Here is a 24132-nt window from a genome sequence, read left to right as displayed (position 1 = left end):
GAGAAACTGAGTCTTGAAGACCTTGATCCATCACTGTCCCAAAAGACAGAAAACTCTTAGATGGGCCTCTTTTTTCACTTTTTCATTTTTACCCCTTTCCTTTTTCTGGTCAAGAACAAAAATGTACCCGAGCGTTGAAACACCAGCTAAGGAATGGTCAAGCGGACATGGGCTGGGGTTGAGGAGGGGTTAGATCTAGAGAGATTTTTTTGGAAAAACAGATCCACCCTTCCTCAGAGGAAGATCAAGGGGGTCATGTGGGTGAGCTTGGGAGAGAGAAACACACACACACTCACACAGACACACATAGACACACACACACACATGCACGTGTGTGCAGCCCTCTCTGAACTTAATCAGTTTTTCAGTTTTCGAAACTATTTCTGAAACAGGAACTTGCCTTGGGTCTCCTGAACCAAGGGACACAAGTCAAGTTTTCCTCCTCACTGCCCACTTGTCCTTGGCAGCAGTTGGCCAGCCTGGTGGCTTCCTCTGGCTGCTGAGGAGGCAGCTCCCTGTGCCGAGAGCGTTTTTCCTCCCAAACGGGGCGGGTAAGTGGAGGCTGGGGTTTCTGGGGGCTCCTCTCACTTTGGTTGTCTAAGGATGGAGTTCCCGCTGTAGCACAGTGGGTTAAGGATCTGGCGTTGTCTCCATGGCAGTGTGGGTTTGACCCCTGGCCCGGGAATTTCCATATACCACCGGTGCAGCCAAAAAAAAAAAAAAACCCCAAAAACAAAAAACAAAAAATTTGAGGTGGAGAAGGTTTCGGGGGGAATGGAGGCGCCCAAACTCCCCATGTATTAAGAGCGGGAGGTGGGGGTGGGGTGCAGACAGAGATTCTGCCAAATTACAGGCGTAACCAGCTAGATCCGGAACAATTCCCAAGGGAGGTCCTCCCACACCCACAGGAAGGCCAAAAAAAGGTTTGAAATTCAAATTATTTTTGGTGCTTGGGACATGGGAGGGGAGGGAAGGAGGGCAGTGATAGTAAGTAGAACGGAAGGAGAAAGAAAAAATAAAAGGCTTGTTTGGTATCTTTCCTAAGAAGCAGCCTAGGACTGCAGCAAAGATGATGTGATGTAGTTGGACTTGAATATTATTTCCCTCTATTATGTATCTGCTGGGCTAGCCTGTAAAGGAGAAAGTTCACAAATTTTATATGAATTTGGTGTCTGCCCTGAAAGCAGTGGCTTCTGCCCCCTCTCCTTTTTTTAGCCGCTATTTTCGAGGTGACAGGGCAGAGACATTTTGCCCACACCCTCCCTACACGCTGTCTTTGCTTCTCTCAAACGAATTCCTGGTCCTGGTTTCCCCCAAAAGCTTTCGTCCTTTTATGAATATTGCTGTAGTTTATTGTTGTTTCAGCTTATGTTTTGGCCTTGGGTAAGAAGGATGGGAAAAATGTGGAGGGACAGATAAAAACAGCCACCATGATGAGAGGTGAGAAAATAATAATTACATTTGAGAATTAGGAGGAGGGAGAGATAAAACTCTTGGACCAGGACTTTAGTCTTCTCAGGTCTTGGTTTTCCTTATCTCTTAAAAGGAATAATTAGGATTAGAAAGGGCTGCCAGATAGACAGAAGCTACTAAACACTCCAGTTAAATGTGAATTTCAGACAAACAGCAAAGCCAAAATCTGACATTACAATTTTGTGTATTTGAGATCGTTCTTTTGTTTGTTTGTTTGTTTTCCTTTCTTGGCAGTACCCTAAACATGCAGAAGTTCCCAGGCCAGGGATTGCATCTGAGCCACAGCATCGATGCCAGATCCTTAACCCACTGAGCCACCAGGGAACTCCTGAGGCAGTTCTTAAGTCGTCTCACTTGGTAATATTTAAAGAATGGGGACCTGCAGGGCCTGTAGTTTTAGGAGAATCAGTTTCTCCATCTGCCTGAGATGGAAAGAGCCAGTTTCATGCACCAGTCTTCTTCGCTCCTACCTGCCCTTTCATACCAGCCCTCTCGCTCTTCTAAAAAAGGAAAGAAAGCCATCGCCCTTTGTTGTCAAAACCTTCAGGGCCAAGACAAGGGACTAGAAGAAATAGCTGTGTTTGTGTTGAGAAAGCAAAAGGCTTTCAGAACTGGGATAGAAATCACTTCCCAAGGTGGGTAGTTTCCAATTTATGACTTGTCATAAAACCAGGAGGAAAAGCCCTGGCCTGACCACTGATGGATCATTACAATAATTGTTTGAAAAATAGGCTTTATTTTTTAGAGCCGTTTTAGACTCGAAGCAGAATGGAGCAGAAAGTACAGAGTGTTCCCGTATGCTCCCTGCCCCCCCACCCCAACACACACACACACACACACACACACACACACACACACACACACACGCAGAGGCATGCGCGAGCATGTGCACAGCCTCCCCCACAGAGTCATTTTTGACATGATGTCTGACCGGCAACTCAAAGGAGTTCAAACAAGCGAACAGCCCTGCCAAATTCGGCGCTGCTGAAAAACAGATTTCAAGTTGCCTGGCAAAGGTGGGCTGGCGAGATATCTTCGCATTGGGTTTGTGTTCACAGGCAAGTGAGTCATTCCAGGCCCCCTTCTGAAGCCATGAATCCAGAACTCTGTTCCAATTTTCCTTCTCTCTCATCAGCCCTGAACATTTTCATCACCAAACTCCTTAGAACCCCAACTCCTTGTGAATGGGAACAAGGCTTCACAGGGCCTACAGTCAAGAAGATAAGAGATAGGGATACCATTGCTGCTAAGCCTGCTCCTTCTTGCACTAGTAATACTGATTGCTGGATATTTGAACTATTTACATATCTATGAAAATGTACAACAATACATATTTTTAAAAATCCATCCTCATCCAGTGCATGAAGAGAATCATTTCTGATAGCATTTTACTGTTTTTTGTTTGGTGATCAATAAAATATATACGTGGAATTCCCTTTGAGGCTCAGCAAGTTAAGAATACGACATAGTGTCAGTAAGGATCACAGCATTGCTGTGAGTTGCAGTGTAGGTCGTAGATGCAGCTTGGATCTGGTGTTGCTATGGCTGTGGCGTAGGCCTCAACTGAAGCTCTGATTGGAACCCTGGCCTGGGAACTTCCATATGCTGCAGGAGCAGCAGTGAAATGGGAAAAAATAATTGTAATGATAACTTAGTCTCAAAGAGGGGTTTTAACACTTGAAGGCTGAAGGTCATAGGATATATTTTTATTTTTTAAATTGTAAAATCAACATATAGAGGCATTTTTGTTTCAGAAAATACGATAGGTAATCAATAAGAGATATTCAAATACATGATGTTCAAACACATGATGTTCAAATAATAAAAGACATCATAAAAATATGACATTTGGAGACACTTCTTTAGAGGAAGTGGAATGAAAATATAGCCCAAGGAAAAAAGGGAAGGATTTAACATTTCTGACTATTAAAGAACTGAAAAAGGAACGATATTGTCCAGTTCCCATGGTACTTAGATTCTATTGGATGCATTTTAAAAGAGTGATAGGAGAGGTTTATTTAAAAATATCCATGTTAAATATCAGTAGAATACATCTTTTTCAACCACTCAAAACTCTGATTACAAGTTACAGATGTCAACTTAAAAATGTGTGTGGAAATTCATACCTCAGAATTTTTAGGGGGTGTAGGTGAAGAAAAATTTGAAGACCACTGCTTTCTAGCATCATCTCATTCCTGCTCATAATATAGTACTTATATTTCTAAATCCTTTACAAATTTGAACAATAAAAAATGTAGGCATTTCAAGAGTTCCCAGGTAGCCTATCGGGTTAAGGATCCTGCCTTGTCACTGCATCAACTCAGATCACTGCTATGGAGCAGGCTTGATCCCTGGCCTGGGAACTTCCATATGCTGCAGGAGCAGCCAAAAGGAAAAAAAAAAAAAAAAGTGGGCATTTTTACCTACAATTTCAGAGGATTCTGAGTGCAAAGTTCTTTGTACCTCATCATGCTGCTCATCTACTCTGAAGTGGGTGGTAGTGACAGGGTCATGATACAAGGGCTTAAATTGGAGAAACCAGAAATAAATCAGCCCCGAGACCTCACGGCTGAACTATTTCAAGAATATGCAGTTACATTTCAGCGGCCACAGTTTGACTCATGGTGTGCTCAGTAACATATAATTACAAGCTCTGCTCTAAGGGACTTCAACTTCTACCGTAACGCTTGCCTATCACCTTCTGAGTATAGGGGAGTTACCGCAGGGCTGAGTGGTAACTAATTGAGATGACCAACTCAACCCTGATGCGCAGCCCGTCATAGGAGAGTAACTTTCTCGCACACCAGCCGAGCTTCTGGTGGAGGTTTTTTTCGTTTTTTGTTTTTCGGTGGGTTTTTTTTTTTTTTTTTTTTTTTTTGGCCTGCTCTCAACATGTGGAAGTTCTGGGGCCAGGGATGGAACCCATGCCACAGCAGTGACAATGCTGGGTCCACAACCTTCTAGGCCACCAGGAAACTCCATGGTGGAGTTTCCATTTAAGGAAGGCAGACAAATAAATGAAAGCAGACTTCCCCTGTGGCTCACAGCAAAACTACGCTGCGTTGTCTCTGAAGTAGCTCTGGTTCGATCCCTAAGGGAGATGGACCAAGTTCAGGGTTGGTAGATGCAAATGATTACATTTAGAAAAAGGATAAGCACTGAGGTCCTACTCGACAGTACAGGGACCTATATCCAATCTCTTGGGACAGAACGTGATGGAAGATACTATTAAAAAACTAACGTTTTATATATATGTATAGCTGGGTCACTCTGCTGTACAGCAGAAATTGATACAACACTGTAAATCAACTGTACTCTAATTTAAAAAATTCTAAAACACATTTCCTGTGTCCAAATGGCAGAGGAAGTCCATGCAGGTGGTGGGGTGGGCGGTGGTTGGGAGCTCCATTACAGGGGTTATAGCAGTGGAGGCAGGCAAGGCACGAAGCACTTTTCTTCACACCAGAACGGAAAAGTAAATGTTAGTTCTTTTCTGTGATGAGGACTTCGGAGATTTAGTCTCTTATCAAATTTCAAATACAATATTGTTAACTATAGTTACCATGTGGTACACTCCATCCCCAGAACTTATTTATCTTGTAACTGGGAGTTTGCAACTTTTGGCCCTGCCCACCCCACTGGCTTCAGTCAACCATTGATCTGTTCTGTTTCTATAAATTAAAGGTAGGTTTGTTTGTTTGTTTATTTATGTCAGGGCTGTACCTGCAGCATATGGAAGTTCCCAGACTTGGGGGCAAACTGGAACTGAAGCCACTGGACTACTACGCCACAGCCATGGCAACTCTGGATCCGAGCTGCATCTGCAACCTACGCCACAGCTTGCAGTAATGCACACTGGATCCTTCACCCACTGAGCCAGACCAGGAATCAAACCTGCATCCTCATGGCTACTAGTCAGGTTCTTAACCTGCCGAGCCACAACAGGAAGGTTTTATAGATTCCACATGTAACTGAGATCATACAACATTTGTTTTTCTCTGTCTTTCTTCATTTAGCCTAATGCCCTCAAGTTTCATCCACGTTGCTGCAAATGGCCGGATTTCCTTCTTTTTCATGGCCAAATAGTATTTCATTATAATATATATTTCATATATTTCAATAATGCCACATTTCTTTACCCATTCATTTGTCAAAAGACACTTTGTTTCTATGCTTCTATTATTATTTATGCTGCAGTGGACATGGGGGTGCAGATATCCTTTTAGACAGCGATTTTGTTTCCTTCTGATATGTACACAGAAGTGGAACTGCTAGATCACATGGTGGTTCTATTTTTAATTTTTTGAGGAACCTCCATACTGTTTTCCATAGTGGCTGCCTCAATTTGCATTCCAACAGTGCCTGAATGTTCCATTTTCTCCACTTCCTAGCCAACACTTGTCATTTGCTATCTCTTTGAGAACAGCCATTCTGACAGGTGTGAGGTGATATTTCACTGTGGTTGTAGTTTGCATGTCCCTGATGATTATCCATGTTGAGCTAATAATGTACCTGTTGGCTATTTGTATACCTCCTTAGGAAAGAGGTCTGTTTAGCTCTTCTGCCCATTTAAAAAATCAGATCGTTTGTTTCTTCTTGTTGAGCTATATGAATTCTTTATATATTTTAGATTTTAATCCCTTATCAGATATATGATTTGCAAGTATTTTATACCATTCCATAGGCTGCCTTTTCATTTTGTTGATGGTTTCCTTTGCTGTGCAGAAGCTTTTTAGTTTGGTGTCACAACACTTTACTTTTACTTTTGTGGTCTTTTGCCGCTTCTGGCGTCAAATTGAAAAAAAAAAATCATTGCCAAGACCAATGTCAAGGAGCCATCACACTGTGTTTTCTTCTAGTGTTTTATGGTTTCAGGTCTTCAGTATTTTAATTTAGACAATTTTCTTTTCATGGACTTTTTATTTGTAAGGTCTTTTCTAGGGACATTAAATATTTCTTAAAAATTTATAATTATACAAAAGAAACATAATGCACACAACATAATATTTTAAAAATAGGAAGTTACTATTGTGGCTTAGTGGTTAACAAACCTGACTAGTATCCATGAAGATGAGGGTTTGATCCCTGGCCTTGCTCAGTGGGTTAAGGATCTGGCATTGCTGTGAGCCATGGTGTAGGTCTCAGACAAGGCTCAGATCTTGCGTTGCTGTTGCTGTGGCACAGGCTGGCAGCTGCAGCTCTGATTCGACCCCTAGCCTAGGAACTTCCATATGCCGCTGGTGCGGCCCTAAAAAGCAAAAAATTAAAAAAAAAAAATATAGGAGAGTATGAATGAATCCTATCTCCTCTTACTACCTGAGTGGCGATCTCCTCCCCAGGGGCCACTCCTACCTGCAAAACCCTAGAAAGTTTCCACCTAAATAAAGGCACTGATTGCAGTTCAACTGCTTTTTCCCACCCCAAAGTCATCACTGAAAGTGATGAAGATTGTCTTGGGCACATATAACCTCTGGGAATGCTTGTTAATTTTTCTTTCCCTCCTTTGTTGTTGTCAGCTAATCCATTTATAGACAGAGGAATGAACTGCATAAAGTCATTCTCCTCCCCACCCCCACCCCCACCCCCCAGCCCTGTCCCCAGCCATCTCCACCAGCTTCTCCATTCTCTTGGTTTCTCATCTGCCGAGGACTAAGAAACCACATACCTGGACTTTTTGAAATTAGATCTTTCGTCAGAATCAATCAGCCCACCTCAGAAAGGTGTCTCCATGATGACACAGGGACTGTTGGCTACTCAGAGCCCTTCTCCTTCTTACTTTCTGGTTTGGAGTTCTATTCCAGAGACTGAGGTTACCAGAAGGTGACCTCTAGGTCAGGACCGTGTTCCTGTGTGTTTTTCCAGCAAGCCGGGACTGTGACATCTTCTGACATCAGAGGCTAGAGCGTTTGGCTACTTATCCTTAAAACATCCATAACATCATTAAGTATTAGGTGTGGGGATAAATTTAGCTTGTTATTGTTTAATGACTCAGTGAAAGAGTTAAGCCAGACGGGGCTTAATCCTCCAGCTTCGTGTTACACTTAATTTGAACAAAGTTTGACAGACATATGGAGTCATCACACAAATTATGATGAAATTTGAAAGAACATTCCTTAGCCCATGACTGGTCTCCAGTGACTCATAATGAGTTTCACTAGGTGTTGGTGTTCAAACTGCTAATCAGGTTTTGTGAATCTTTTCCAGTGGCAGGAGTTTTAATATGAATGGATACCAAATTGGCTAAAAATGTCTTGAAAAATGTATCCACAGACTGACAACTATTTTTAAGTTGAAAATGAAGTTAGTTCTAAGTTCTATGTTTTTTTAAATCACAAAGTGGCTCTGAGATCTCTGAGATACTTTAAACTTAAAAGCTAGTAATGGCCTACTGTGTAGCACAGTGTAGTCTACTCAATACTGTGTAATAACCTCTATGGGAAAATAATCTGAAAAAGAATGGATATATGCAAAAATAAATAAATATATATAAACATATATATGGTTAGTGAGAACCTATTGTATAGCACAGGAAAATCTACTCAATACTTTGTAATAACCTGTATGGGAAAAAAGAATGGACATATTTATATGTATGACTGATTCACTTTACTGTACACCTGAAACTAATATGATACTGTAAATCAACTATATTCCAATAAAATTACATTAAAAAACTAGTTACTTGCTTATAAAACTAATATTTTCCCCTGTAATCATAAAACAATACATGCTTATTGAAGGATACTTGGAAAATTAAGAAATAGAAAAGATTTTTTTTAATTAAATATTTGGGAGATCTGGTGTGGTCATTGCCATGGCTCAGGTTGCTGTTGTGGCGTGGGTTCACTCTCTGGCCCAGCAACTTCCACCTGCCTTGGGTGCAGCCAAAAATAAAAAATAAAAATAAATAAAATATCTGTTTACTCTTATTGTTACTTTTTGAACTTCGTATCGTGTGCATGCATTTCCTATTAACAAAATAATGGAAGGATGTAAGTCCATCTGTCCAAATATCCAGTTTGATTGTCTTTGTTTTGTATCAGCTTGTGTTGAGAACCACCTATGTTAAAAGGCGATCTGCTTCACTGACCACCAGAGGCATCTCTTGGAACAAACCAGATAGGGTTTATTCCAGTTAGCAGCTCTGACTCTGTTTACTCCCAGTATTTTCTAATCCCAGCCCCCATGTAGGCTCAGCCCTGAGGAAATGAATTACGAAACTAGTCTAAGCAAAAACAAAGTTAAATATCAACTATAATAAAAAAAGAATTTTTTTTTACAGTTAAATACAGTACTAAAGCATGGTCATGGACCCAAGCGTAAAGTGTCTGTCTGTTCTTCCTATGATTCCTGTAACCACAGTTTTTCCTATAACCACAGGGCATGGCTGAGGGTGCAGGAATCTCAGCCATGCACTGCACTTATTTAAACTGACGGGAAAACAATGCCATCAGTGTGAATCAATAGCAATGGTGCATTTGGCCAGGAGACTGTTATTTTTGGGGACTGGATGGGCACTTTGTTTGGAGGTTTTTAATTCATGTCGGATTTAGGAGTATGGCCATGTTTTCCAAACTTTGTCACTGGGAAATAACTTTTGCATGTGTCCATATGTAATTGTAATGTCTCTATGTCTGTATGAGTATGAAGAAGGCAATAGAGTGGGTAGTTTGAACAACAGGAATTTATTTTCTCACGGTTCTGGAGGCTGGAGTCAGGGATGGGGTGGCCAGCCTGGCTGGAACCTGGTGAGAGCTCTCTTCTTGGTTGCAGACAGCTGCCTTCTTACTGCACATTTGCATGGTCTTTCCTTGGTATGGTGAAGACAGGGAGAGAGCACTGCCTCTTCTTATAAGGCCAGCAATGCTATCAGATTAGGACCTCATCCTTATGAACTCATTTAACCTTATTTTTCCTCCTAAAAGCTCCATCTCCAAATGCAGTCACATTGTGAGTTAGATCCTCAACATAGCTTTTTTTTTTTTTGGCCACCCTGTGGCATATGGAGTTCCTGGGCGAGGGATCCGAGCTGCAGTTGACAGCAACGCGATATCCTTTAACTCACTATGCCAGGGATTGAACTTACATCTTGGTGCTGCAGAGATGTCACTGAGCCTGTTGCACCCCACTGGAAACTCTCAACATATGACTTTTATTTGGAGGTGGCATAATTCAGCATATATTTATATCTATATTTATATTTTACATTTAATTTTATATGCAAACATCCAGGTGTTCTACTAGTTTTTCTTCTCTCTCTCTCTCTCTTTTTGGTTTGGCCATTCCCCACAAGTGCCCAGGCCAGGGATCGAACCCACATCACAGCTGTGACTAGAGCCACAGCAGTGACAACTCTGGATCCTTAACCCACTGAGCCATGACGACTCGCCCAATTTTCTCTGTTTGGATTTTTCTTTATTGCTGTCCTTTATTGCAGTATGGGAAATTGCCATAAGGGAAACAGCAGCGAAATTGCCAAAGTTTCTTCCACTCTCCACTTTTCCTATTCTCAAGGCTCTAAGAATTGAAGCTAAGAGATAACCTTGGGTATGGGGCAGGGACCACTGAACTAGAATTCAGAACTCACAGATTCAACTCATGACTCACTAATGTGATTCTCAGACTCTCTCTCTCCCCTTAAAACTTAAATTCTTCCATCTGTCCAATGAAATTAATAATCTATAATCCTGTGAACGTGTGAAGAAAGAATAGTTAAGAATTTGTCAGGTAATGCTAGTTCTTTGTAATAAAAATTTGAAAATGAAATGCAAAGATTTTAATCCAAAGGCATAAAACTGTTAAAATGTAACAGACATTCTCAGCACTTACTATGTGCCCTAAAAACATTAACTCACTCGACCTCAACAACAATGGTAGGAGATGGGTTATCTGTTATCACTACCTTCTCCATTTGGTAGAAACACAGAGAAGCAGAGTAACTGGTCATTGGCTTTATAGCTAATTAGTGACAGAGCCAGGAGTCACATCATAGAGACCAGTTACTCTGTGGTCACAAACTACGAAATTACTGCTTGTTCCTTCTAATCAGGTCTCTTCCTTGTTCAAAAACCTCCAATGGCTCTTGAAGCCTAAAGTAATTAGTACAACTGAGTTGCTCAGTGATAAAGACCCTCAAGTGACTTTTCTTTCCCACGAAAATCCTTTCTTCAGGGAGTTCCTTGTTGGTCAGTGGTTAGGATTTGATGCTTTCACTGCTGTAGACCAGGTTTGATCCCTGGTCTGGGAACTGAGATCCTACTTCAAGCCACTGCATTCTGTGGCCAAAGACAAATTAAATAAATAAATAAATGTCTTGATAAATTTAAAAGATATTGAAATCATACAAAATATATATTTTATAAATTTAAAAGATATTGAAATCATACAAGAGATATATATAAAATAAAGTCTATAAATTTAAGATATCGAAATCATACAAAATATTTTATAAATTTAAAAGATATTGAAATCATACAAGATATATATATAAAATAAATAAAGTCTTGATAAATTTAAGATATTGAAATCATACAAAATATATATTTTTAAATCATACAGGAGTTCCCGTCGTGGCGCAGTGGTTAATGAATCTGACTAGGAACCATGAGGTTGCGGGTTCGATCCCTGCCCTTGCTCAGTGGGTTAACGATCTGGCGTTGCCGTGAGCTGTGGTGTAGGTTGCAGACTCGGCTCGGATCCTGTGTTGCTGTGGCTCTGGTGTAGGCCGGTGGCTACAGCTCCAATTAGACCCCTAGCCTGGGAACCTCCATATACTGCGGGAGCGGCCCAAGAAATAGCAAAAAAACAAAAATAAATAAATAAATAATAAATAAATAAAATTAAAAAAAATCATACAAAATATATATATGCCCACCCCTCCCCTGAGCGCCAGCTGAACCTAACCAGTCACTTTATCTAAACCTTCAAGCTACTTCCAAAGTACCATTTCCTTCATTCGTTTTTCTCCTGCCCCCCCTCAACCCTCGCTGTTTTTTTGTTTTTTTTTTCCTACAGAATTTTCTCTCTCCTCTCTTCCCTACATGTATCAGTTTCTGGCTTTTATATTAGTTCTTTCTGTATATGTTACATTCCCTCCCAACTAAATAATGGGATACTTCAGGGCTATAATACTCCTTCTCATAGGACTTTAAATTTTTTTTTATTAAAAATTTGAATCATTACTGTTCTTTTTTGATGACCAAGTGTACACAGGCTTATTGCAAAAAAATTAAACATTACAGAAATACATCTCTTGGAAAGTGAGATCCATCATTATAACCTCTGCTCCTCTGCCCTAAAAGGATGGTAGTTAACTGTTTGGAATGCAGTCTTTTAAACTTTTCGTCATGTAATAAACATCTACAATTTTTATTTTCAGTAATAGGATTGTACTTATACAGACAGCTCTGTATCTTTTCTTCCACTTAAATTATTTAGTATTTTTCATGTAGAGATGTATCTCATTTTTTTTGGCCACGCCCATGGAGTGTGGAAATTCCTGGGCCAGGGGTTGAACCCCTGCCACAGCAGTGACAATGCTGGATCCTTAACCACTAGGCCACTGGGGAACTCCTGTATCTCATTCTTTTTCAACAGCTGCATAGTATAAGATTGCATGGTTGTGATAGTATTTTCCTGTTCAATCTCTCATTGATGAACATGACAATGATTTCCAATTTTTACAATTATGAAAAATAATTTGTTGCAGCAAATGTATGCATAGAGTCCACATACACACTCTGTAAATACATGTAAACACACACTCCATCTTTATTGCATATTCACCAGATGACTTTCTGCAGGACAAATCCTTGAACATGAAATTGCTATCTGAAATGGAATAGAGATTCTTTTTTTAGACTTTTAAATTTTTTTTTTTTTTTTGCTTTTTAGGGCCCCACCCACAGCATATGGAGGTTCCCAGGTTAGGGGTCCAATTGGAGCTACAGCTGCTGGCCTACACCACAGCCACAGCAATGCAGGATCGGAGCTGCAGCTGCGTCCTACACTACAGCTCATGGCAACGCCAGATCCTTAACCCACTGAGCGAGGCCAGGGATGGAACCCCCAACCTCATGGTTCCTGGTTGGATTCATTTCTGCTTCGCCATGAAGGGAACTCCTGGAATAGAGATTCTCTCTCTTTTTTTTTTTTTTTTGTCTTTTTGCCATTTCTTGGGCCGATCCCACGGCATATGGAGGTTCCCAGGCTAGGGGTCTAATTGGAGCTGTAGCCACCAGCCTACGCCAGAGCCACACCAACGCCAGATCTGAGTCCCGTCTGCGACCTACACCACATCTCGCGGCAACACCAGATCCTTAACCCACTGAGCAAGGGCAGGGATCGAACCCGCAGCCCCATGGTTCCTAGTTGGATTCGTTAACCACTACGCCACGACGAGAACTCTGAGATTCGAAATAATGATAATTGTCAAAAATGTAGAGGGAAAAACAGCCTTGTTTTATGTCTTCCTGTATCCTTCACAAGCTCAGTGGTTAAGAGGGCAGGCTCTGGCCTCAGACTGCACAGGCTTTTATCTAGGCTTGGCTCCTGTTTTAATCACCTCATCTATAAAATGGGGACATAGTAGTATCTTATGATGTTGTAAGACCTAAACTACATAATACGTGAAAAGCAATTAGCATTTTAATAAGTAGCTGGAAAATAAGTAAGTGCAAGCTATATGGGAGGTAATAGGTTCAGATCATTGTTTGCTGAATGAATGGGACTGAATAGAACAATAGTAATTTGAGTAATCTTTCTAGAAATGGATGGTACTTTCCTATTGAAGCCAACAGCAACTCTTTATAAAATGATCAGCTAGCATTAGAAGTGCAGTGGCCTTGGAGCCATTTACCTCTGCAAAATTAACTGGCCTGAACTGGGATCGACCACTGACATTGGCCTCTTTAGTCCCACCATTTTCTGCAATGGAATGAAGTGGCCCCAGCTGCAGGCTGGTACCTTATATAATGGGTATCTCTAAGGACAGAGAACAATGCAGTTCCCCAGAGGGGGCACTGGCTCACCATGTAAGGTGGTTACCCAGTTTCCCAGCCATGAACAATGAAAATGAATAGAAAATTCATAAATAAATGGCTAGAGGAGAAGGCTCTCTGTTAAATTCTTAGGTTTTAGATTAGTAGTCTCCATCTTCATGGAAAGACTCCTGTAGCAATACTAGAAGATTTTGAAGGTAATCAACCCTGGGTTCTAGAAACATCTCTGCCATTAACTAACCAGCTGCAAAACCTTGAGCAAACTGTTGAGTCTCATCTTGCATTGACACAACAGGGGACCGAAATAGCTGCTGTGAAAGGCCCTTTTTGACATTCTCTTCCCCACAGGCAGAGTCACATTTTCAGACCTCAGGGCTGTTTACTGCATTAAAAAAGGGGGTGGGGGACATAACCAGGCAATGGAAATAATTGCAAAATGTGTCAGTTAAGAGAAGGCAAAAGGACCATGGTGGGGCTCAGACTCAGTTGACACCCTGGTACTACTACGGGAGGGGAGGGTGGTGGTCCTGATGAAGACCTGGAAGTATAGGGATGAGGGAATAGAGTCCAGGCAAAAATTGTAGGCTAACTGGGCCAGAGCCTGGCCAGGGGCAAATATGGCAGTAAAGGGCCTCCCAGGGAACTATGAGCATTGCCCGTAAGTGCTCCGATGACCCTCCCCCAGCCCCACAGGCTCTTGCCCTTCCCCCCTTCACTGGAGTCAATGAACTCAGTGCCCATTTCAAAATCCACCTCCTTGGAGTTCCCGCTGTGGTGCAATGGGATCCCAGGCATCTCTGGAGTGCTGGGATGAAGGTTCAATCCCAAGCCCGGCACAGTAGGTTAAGGATTTGGCGTTGCTGCAGCTGTAGCTTAGTAGCAACTGTGGCTCAAGTGTGATCTCTGGCCTGGGAGCTCCATATGCTTTGGGGTGGCCAAAAAAAAAAAAAAATCCACCTCCTTCTCCAGGACACCGCCCTTCCCCCGCCCCCCGCCCCCCCACACACAGACACACACACACACACACACACACACACACACACACACACATACTTCCTCTAAAGGCTGATGGTACTTACTCTATGCCATTTCTACAACACTTTCGAGAGGAACACAGGGCTGCCTGGACCTCCTAAGAACAGTTGTATCCTCTCCAGGAGACCCAAGGCTATTGGCTCCTTTTTGCCTCCCAGGCATCCAATACAGTAGTGCTCAGAAAATATTTGTGGCTCTGAGATTGAGTGACTCAGGCAGGCACCCCACAGGGGTGGAGCGGAGAGTAGAGTTTTATGGGTTTTAAATATGAACCATACCATGTTATCTGAGACTATTACCTCTTTGCTCACCCTGGAAACCTTCAGTTCTAGTTGGATTTGCTGGGAGCTGAATGGAGTTTTGTTCCTTTTCATGTTGAAAACCATAATCCAATGTTTACATTAAAAAACATTCACCTAGCACCTACTTCATGATCCGCAGTTGTCCAAACACTTTACAAATGTTGACCCATTGACTATTCCTCCAACTAGATGTGGAAAGAGAGGCACTGAAACACTGTCACTTGCCCTGGGATCAGAACTAATAGGCGCCAGAGCTGGGATTTAAACCCAGGCCCTCTGGTTCCAGAGTACATGCTCTGCCTGAAATTTACCTGAGTGGCAGAAATCTTCAAGAGCAGAAAGAAAAAAAAATGACATTGATATATTTGTTTCAAAGGAATTTTTTTTTTCTTGTGTTCCCCTTTCCTTCCTCATTCAAAGCAAAATGTTCTGAAGCCAACAGTCTTTTTTCACACCTGAGAGAGCGGGCGGCTCGTTTTCTTTTTTGCTTTGGCAATCAAAATGGAAGAGGAAACGAGTGTGGTTTCATCACTGGTGCTTTCGGGGTGTGTGCTGCGCGTGTGGTCCTGCCTCCCTCCTGGCAGATCTGGCTGCCCCCCACCCCCTTCCTTCAGGCCTTGTTGCCTCAGGTCCTGGGGACGACTGAACAGTCTGCCTTTCCCCTACAACACTGGGATGTGGACCAGCCTTTCTGGCAATTCCGCTTAACCAGACTTTGAGCTTCGAGGGTCTTCTTCAGCCCTCCCCTCTGTCAAAGCCCAGTAACTCGGACTCAGGCCTTACCAACTGCGTTTGCATCAGAATCCCCAGAAATCGCAGCGCTGCGTCCTCCATCCTAGGGTGAATCCACCACGGTTCTGAGTTTCGGGCTTTAAGTGCCCGACTTAATGTATATTTAAATAAATACCTATTTCCTCACCTGAGAGGCCGGCCTCAGAACCTGACTGACCAGCCATTGATTAACTGTGGGTACCCAGGGCAAATTACTTAACGTCTCAGAGTCTCGGTTTCCTCATCGTGAAGAGGATGGATACCCACAGGGTTGCCGCGTGGATCGAATGAGATAACGCAGAGGATGCACTGGCACCCAGTGGTTCTCTTAGGTTCCTCTTAGCAATATTACTTAATACCTGCTTGTCTGTTCCCATTTTTCCCCAGAGCACCCTCCCGCTCTGAGGGCTGGAAGGGCGTCTTTGAGCCACGCTCTGAAAAAGTCCCTACCCACCCGTTAGAACGTACGACCCCACGGGGCTCCCGGGACGCATTCATGACAACCCAGGAGAATCAGCGGTGCTTCAATCTATCCTAACCCTAGACTTAACCCCGCGGCCCCTCATGGCTAAGTGCTCTGGGTCCTCGGGAAGCCCAAGTAAAGCCGCTGGTGTCTTTGGGAAAAAGAATGGGGTAAAGAGAGAGTCTGCGCTCCCTCCTTCTAAGATGCCCTCATCCCGGAGCCCCTTTCCCGCTCGGACACCTGCTGCCCGAGGCCGGCGTCGGAGGTAGGGCCTCCCACCCTGCGGCCGCGTCCCACCTGCCGGGCCGCCGGCGCGGGCGAGGTGGTCCAGGCCAGTAGCCTCGGGGGCCGCCTCCGGGCGCCGCGCCCCCGCCGGGTCCGCGCAGCTTGCGCGCCGGGCCGCGCCCCCTCCCAGCCTGCGGCGCCCCGGCACCCTTCTCTTCCCCCGGCGGGCTCGGCGGAGCATTGTACTCACATCCGGGGCTGGGTTTTCCTTTAATGCGAAACGTAATTAACCCGGAAAAAAGAGCCGAGAGACAAGAGAGAAGGAGGGTGTGGGGGTTGGGGGGGGAGAAGAGCGAGAGGAGCGAGAGGCCCCTAGAGTTTCGTGGCGACAAAAATCCCCGAGAGCGACAGCCCGCCGGGCCGGAGAGGCGCCTCCCAGCCCGATGTAACCCACGCACCCGGCCCGAGCCCCGGCCCTGCGCGGCGGGGTAAGTGGGGCTCTCGCGCGGCCCCAGGAACCGAGCGGCGCAGAGAGGCGCGCGGGGGCCGGCGAGGGACCGGGCGGGGGCTCCTGCCTGCGGGCTGATGGTTCCGGGGAGGTCGCGGCGGCCCCCGGGGACCCCAGGGAAGCCGGGGGCGCAGCCCCTCCTCCGGCCCTCGGGAGCGCGCGGGGTGGCCAAGGTCGCGGCCGCCAGGGGTCGGGCTGCGGGGGTGGGGCCGCGGGCCGGGTCCGGGCGGGTGTGCTGCTGAGCTGCGTTTTCTCACGTTTGCAGCGGCGAAACTTCTCTGCGGGCTCTGACGCTGGGGCACCGGCCCCGCAACGACTGCCCGGGCTGCGGGTAGGGAAGGCAAGCAAAGGACGCCCAGGCAAGTCCCTTGGGGCACGGATTGGGCTGTGGAAACTCCTCTTTCTCTCGCCTATCAACCTTATTACATGGCAGGCCTAGAAGGCTCCCGGGGGAGATCCCTCCTTTCCCTTTGGGTGCAGCAGGGCCCTCGGGCTTCTGGAACTCCGGACTCTGGGGAGACTTGAAGGAAACGGTCCTCAAATGCAGGTTCGGTGCCAGGTTGGGAAAGCACTTCGAGGGGAGCTGTCTGTACGTCTCCCTAACTTCTTCCTCACCTTACAAGCTTCCCTCTTCTGCTCCAGTTTTGAAGACTGTAGGAAAGCAAGTGTGCAGACACGTCCAGAGAGGAGGTGCGGCGGGGCCACCTAGCTCGGGGCGTACTCATCTCCTCACCAGGCCAGCCCTGCACCCACCCACCCTTCCCCCAGCCTCCCGCTTTAAGGTTTCCTTCCTACTTGGTGAATCTTCCCCTTCTGACTCCTTCTCCCACCCCCTCCTCCAGTCTTTCTTTAGGACTCCGAATGGGGTTTTTCAGACGCGAGTTAACAGCAGGGGAGGGGGAGGGGACAAGCATTCTGCCGGGTCGCCAGCTGTGTGGCTCCCGGAGGCACTTCAGCCCGCTGAGCCGTGGTTGCACTTGGGCTGAAGTTCCAAAACTGTACCCCTGTTGCTCTTATTTGTTTGCTTTATTTTAATTTTTTTCCGTTGTTCTTAATATATTTAAGTCGCGCCCCTTTTTCCTCCTTTCTGGAGCTTTATCATTTTTCTTTGGTGGCAGAGTCTTCAGAAACAGTAAAGCCAAAGATCTTGATCTTATTTTCTATTTCAGTTGCGTTCAATGGACATTTATTGGGTAATTAAGGCATGAAAGGCAGTGATGAACAAAAGGAAGCCTGTCTCTTCAGGTAGCTTACAGTCTGATGGAGGACACAGGCTAGGCTGCACATCTACAACCTAGAACTCAATGCAGATTACTAAAATAGAGATCCAGCAGGCTTTGTGAAACTAAAGGAGGCTTTTTTGTTTGTTTTGTCTATTTAGGGCCGCACCCACGGCACATGGAGGTTTCCAGGCTAGGGGTTGAATCAGAGCCGTAGCTGCCGGCCTTACGCCACAGCCACAGCAACCCAGGATCTGAGCCTCCTCTTCGACCTACACCACAGCTACAGCAACGCCAGATCCTTAACCCAGTGAGCAAGGCCAGGGATTGAACCTGCATCCTCATGGATATTAGATTAGTTTCTGCTGAGCCATGATGGGAACTCTCAAAAGGAGGCTTTTAAAAACACCCTCCCTCATCGATTCAGATATCAGCCTTCTATTGCGTGCCAGTTGAACGTAGGAGACTTTTGCCATAGCTTCTAGTCAAGACTCTGTGGCCAGCTTGGTGTATGGTGTCTACTTAGGTGCTAAGTAATTGTTTGTTGAAAGAATAAGTGAGTGACCACAAGTGCAGAAATTGTCTGCCCCTGTCCAAAGGGAAGAGAAAAGAGCAGTGTGGCAGTGGCTCAGGCTGGTTCAAGCTGGTTCATCAGGATTTACCTTGGATGTTGCCTTTGGACCTGAGTATCCTTTGCCCTCTTTGTAACCCCTGCTTTTTACAAAGTGTCAGTGTCACTCCTAGCAGTGGGTGCCTTGCTCATGTCCCATGGGCCATCACCTAGCTATAGACTGGAAAACCACCTGCCCTCCTGTGGAAAGTTGGCAACCCTTCTTCTCCCTTCTCACTGGTGCTTTCTTCTCTCTTCTGTATAAGGAAGTAGGGCCTGCAGAACCCATTGTGTCCTCAGAGTGAGCTGAACTGTATTGAGTGTGATATTTTCCTAGAGGTTAAAATAAACTCTGAGGACATGCAGGTTTTGGTTGGTGCCTCCTTAAGGAGAGATTCTGCGGAAGTGGGAAGGGGAGCAGCATCAGTCCTGTCCACCAAGGACCTCTGAGCAGCCCTCCTGCTGGCATGTGTGGCATTTGCTGAAAGTGCTGGAACACTAGGAAGCCAGGAGCAGCAGGGCCATGGTTCCCTGCTATGCACCCAGCTGGCACTTCTTTGATCTCCTGTCTTCTTCATGGGGCAGGTGGACAGATGGGTGATGCCTTGTTGTAAGGCTGGAAGGCCTCAAATTCGATCTTGTTGTAGCCACAGTGCAGTAAATAGCTCTTCTGGTTCACTGAAGCTACGGTGGCGGCACTACTTATTCCAGCCGAGGTAGTCCTGGAGCTTGGAAAAGATGATCTGGGTGCTGGGACTGGCAGTGGTTGGGGCTGCCTTACTTTCAGTTTTCCATTGTCTTCCTGGGCTGGAGAGGACTCCGATGAGCCAATCTGTTAGGGAAGGAAGAAAGCAGAGCAAATATTATACTATGACAGCCTATGGCATGAGAAGAATCCTAGCTCTGCCCAATGTAATAAGTTCATCCTTGAGCCTGGGAACTAGTCAGAACAAGGAGACGGGCTGCAGAGAGATGGGAGGGATGGGGTCTCTTCCTTCCCATTCTGAGCCAGCCTGTGGTTGGTGCAATGAGGCAAGAATTGGAAGACTCCGCTGACCTTGACTCTGAATCCTGGGTTGCCCTGCTCTCCCCTTCCTGGTCCCTGCTGTTAAACCCATCCAACCTTTTGGGCTTTATAACTTCTCTTTCTTCTAGAAGCCCTTTCATTGGCCTGACCCCCAGTGACTGAAGTGACTTGCAGAGCACTAAAGGCTGAATTGGGCTCTCTCCCTGGGGAGGACCCACCCACTATAGGCAAGAGGCTTTCAGCTCCGGGGCCTTGGTGTGCCTTTCTGCCTTTAAGGGCGGGCCAGCTGAGATAGAGGGTGGGAATTGAGGTCCCCTTCTCCTCTAGAAACACTGCAGTTAAAGGCTAGGGCCCCGCAGTCCCATCCTCTAAGGCTCACGTTTGACCATCCATCCACTTGCAGATCAGCTCTGATTCTCCCCTGGGAGGAGCTGGAAGCACCTTCAGAGTCCTTTACCTGGAACCCTATTGCCTGCCTGCTTCTGATCATTTTCAGGGTGGCCTGGAGAAGGTGGAGGCTGTGGATCTTTTGGACTTTTTGTTAATCTCTTGGAGAGTTTTAGAGATGAGAAATAGGATGGTTTTTGGACTAGATGGAAGAGTAAGGGCAGCCTCTGCCTTCCCTTGTAACAGATCCTGGTGTCACTGCTTTGCCAGTGCGATTTGCTTATTGATATTGGAGGGGTGGAGAGGGCCTGCAGCAGCTTTGTGATACCAGTGGGAGTCGTGTACTACTTTTTAGATTAAGTATTTACCCAGCTCTTAGTCTCCTACCAGTCCTCCTGTGAAGCACTTTTTAGACATTATTCGTTTAATCTGCACCAGCAGCCTTTGAAGTAGGTGTGGTGATTCTCTCTCCATTTTTCAAATGAGGAAAGAGGCCCAGAAAAGTGTAGTAGAGTCTCTTGGCCTCTACAGCCCCTGTTGGACTCTACAACCCATGCTCCTTCACTTCACTCTAGCACCTAGCTGGGTTATTGAGATCAGCAAGCTCACCCTTTTAAATGTTCTTGCAAGAGGCACCCAAACTGATCGCTGTCACTGGCGCATCCTCTGAGCCACACCCAGCCCCTCCTCCTTCCCCTTATCCAGAGACCTGGGCACCTGCCTCCCAATTGGTTTAAGCCATGTCTGCGTCCTCTCAGGGCTTTGCAGAAGGCTAGTCCCGTAGAAGAAATAAGGATGCTTTCTTTGCATTTTCCTCCTGCCCACGTTTTAGTGGGTGAGAAGGTCAAGTTGGAAGTGAAGGTCTTGGCTCTGGGGCTCCTGTTTGGCTGCTGTTAAAAGGCCCTCCAGTGAAACCGAATCAGGGAGTCTTCTAACTGGGGGGATTTTCACATTCTGAAAGTTGGAGATCTCTGTCTTTATAGGCTATTTATACCCCCCTCCCTCCATGATGGCTCCCTGTGCTGCGGAGCTCCCTGGGAGAGGTGGTCTGAGGAGCCCAGGGCAGGCCTTTGTTTCCTACCAGCTCCAATAACCGCAGTTTCTCTGAACAGAGATGAGGCCGCTGTTAAGAGAGGTCATGAGCGTTTCAACTATTTTGTTGTTTTTGGCATCTTTGTTGCAGTGGTATCCATAGTCAGTTGTTTCTGCCTGGTTCTCAGTATTTTTTTTTTTTTCCCCTTAAAAATTCCTTGAGTGTCTTTTGCCCTCCATTCAGCATTCTCGGGTGGGGGTGGAAGGTGGGTGATTGGGCACCTTTTCCCATCCTCCCCACCTTCTGGCTGACTTCATCGCTGCTGCATCTCAGGGGCACTTCCTCTGGGACCGTGTTCTCAGTACATTCCCTTCTCTCTCCGGCCTTAAACTCTTTGGAATGTGCTCTTTTGACAGCTTCAAAATGCAGTGCTGTTATAACAGTAGGAAGTAGATGTCCCCACATTTTTGAAGTTATAACCTTTGGTCCAGTCTCTGGGCTGAGTTCTGAAATAGCTGTGCTTGTGTTTTGTTGCTGTTGTGTTTTTCCCGGGCCCTGGGCAGGACTGAGGCTCCGCAGGGCACCCTCACCGAGGCTGGAGATTGAAACAGAGGTGAACTCTCCGTTCACGTGGCCTATGCGTTTTCTAATCTCCACACCCCAGTTCCTGTCTGCTTATTACAGTCCTCGCTGAGACCTCTGATGTCATTTCCCGATTAACTTTCTCCTGTAGAAATTTAGCAATTTCCTGTTGGTATCCCTCTCGCTCACCACCGATGCCACTGCCCCAGCTTCTACCCTTGAGGGTGACAAGGCAGCAGATGTTATTCCTTGCATGCCCTGCTGTATTCCTGACTCTTTTTCTGGAGCAAAATCCCTGAAATTCCCTCTCCTGCCAACACCAAGTAATGTGAAAGAAAAATCTCCAGATTTACAAATGAATTAATTTTTTTTCGCTTCTCAACTGTTGGAGGTTATAGTGGGTTATTTCATCCCAGGGCCAATATCATGTAAGCTTTATCCCTATTTTCAGTTTCTCTCATTTTATTTACCTTTAAAGTATCAGGACCATCAGGTAGATGAATCTCCCTTATTTCACTCTATTTTTTTCCTGTCTCTTCAAGCCACATTAGAGATCTTAAAAATAAGACCTCTAATACAGTAACCCAGAGCATTCATGATTGAATAGCTCTTTAGCTTTTTTAAATTTTTTTATATCATGATTTTTATTTATTTTTTCATTATAGCTGGTTTACAGTGTTCTGTAAATTTTCTACTGCACAGCATGGTGACCCAGTCACACATACATGTATAGATTCTTTTTTCTCACATGATTGTGCTCTATTGTAAGTGACTAGAAATAGTTCCCAGTGCTACACAGCAGGATCTCATAGCTTATCCATTCCAAAGGCAATAGTTTGCATCTATTAACCCCAAGTTCCTAATCCATCCTGCTCCCTCCTCCTCCCCCTTGGCAATTACAAGTCTATTCTCCAAGTCCGAGATTTTCTTTTCTGTGGAAAGGTTCATTTGTGCCGTGTATTAGATTCCAGATATAAGTGATATCATATGGTATTTGACTTTCTCTTTCTGACTTACTTCACTCAGTATGAGAATCTCCAGTTCCATCCATGTTGCTGCAAATGGCATTGTTTCATTCTTTTTTATGGCAGCGAAGTATTCAATTATGTATATGTCACATATCTTCTTAATCAATTCATCTGTCAATGGACATTTAGGTTGTTTCCATGTCTTGGCTATTGTGAATAGTGCTGCAAAGAACATGCGGGTACATGTGTCTTTTTTAAGGAAAGTTTGCCTGGGTATATGCCCAAGAGTGGGATTGCTGGGTCATATGGTGGTTCTATGTATAGATTTCTAAGGTACCTCCATAATGTTCTCCATAGTGGCTGTACCAACTTACATTCCCACCAACAGTGCAGGAGGGTTCCCTTTTCTCCACACCCCTCCAGCACTTGGTATTTGTGGACTTATTAGTGATGGCCATTCTGACTGGTGTGAGGTGGTATCTCATGGTAGTTTTGATTTGCATTTCTCTAATAATCAGGGATGTTGAGTATTTTTTCATGTGCTTGTTTGCCATCTGTGTATCTTTGGAAAAATGTCTATTCAAGTTTTTTGCCCATTTTTCCATTGGGTTGTTGGCTTTTTTGCTGTTGAATTGTATAAATTGTTTCTACATTTTAGAGATTAAGCCCTTGTCAGTTGCATCATTTGAAATTATTTTCTCCTATTCTGTAAGTTGTCTTTTTGTTTCCTTTTTGGTTTCCTTTGCTGTGCAAAAGCTTGTCAGTTTGACAAGGTCCCATTGGTTTATTTTTGCTTTTATTTCTGCTGCTTTGGGTGACTGACGTGAGAAAACATTTGTAAGGTTGATGCCAGAGAACGTTTTGCCTATGTTCTCTTCCAGGAGTTTGATGGTGTCTTGTCTTATATTTAAGTCTTTAAGCCATTTTGAGTTTATTTTTGTGCATGGTGTAAGGGTGTGTTCTAGTTTCATTGATTTACATGCAGCTGTCCAGGTTTCCCAGCAATACTTGATGAAAAGACTGTCTTTTCCCCATCTTATATTCTTGCCTCCTTTGTCAAAGATTAATTGACTGTAGGTGTCAGGGTTTATTTCTGAGTGCTCTATTCTGTTCCATTGGTCTGTCTGTCTGTTTTGGTACTAGTACCACACTGTCTTGATGACTGTGGCTCTGTAATATTGCCTGAAGTCTGGGAGAGTTATGCCTCCTGCCTGGTTTTTGTTCCTCAGGATTGCTTTGGCAATTATGGGTCTTTTGTGGTTCCATATAAATTTTTGGATTGTTTGTTCTAGTTCTGTGAAAAATGTCATGGGTAATTTGATAGGAATTGCATTGAATCTATAGATTGCTTTGGGTAGTATGGCCATTTTTACAATATTAATTTTTCTAGCCCAAGAGCATGGAATATCTTTCCATTTCTTTGAATCCTCTTTAATTTCCTTGATTAATGTTTTATAGTTCTCGGCGTATAAGTCTTTCACCTCCTTGATAAGGTGTATTCCCAGCTATTTGATTTTTGGAGGTGCAAT

General features: G+C 44.7%; 1 protein-coding gene across 3 annotated transcripts in view; it reads left to right on the top strand.

Moving 5' to 3' along the window:
• Window positions 1-420: 420 nt before the first annotated feature.
• The window catches only part of PLEKHA2 (pleckstrin homology domain containing A2), an 82843-nt gene continuing 59131 nt past the window's right edge, over window positions 421-24132 (top strand). The window contains exons 1-2 of one of the 3 annotated variants that reach the window (XM_047772419.1): window positions 16614-16756; window positions 17042-17135. The gene's annotated coding sequence lies outside the window, so the exon portion shown is untranslated. Of the gene's footprint in view, window positions 552-16613; window positions 16757-17041; window positions 17136-24132 lie in introns of those variants that run through there. The other 2 variants (XM_047772421.1, XM_047772420.1) reach the window with 2 other exon arrangements.

This window comes from Phacochoerus africanus, chromosome 3, assembly GCF_016906955.1.
Source record: "Phacochoerus africanus isolate WHEZ1 chromosome 3, ROS_Pafr_v1, whole genome shotgun sequence".
In the NCBI taxonomy this organism is placed as follows: domain Eukaryota; kingdom Metazoa; phylum Chordata; class Mammalia; order Artiodactyla; family Suidae; genus Phacochoerus; species Phacochoerus africanus.
This window is presented reverse-complemented; position numbering and strand designations above follow the sequence as displayed.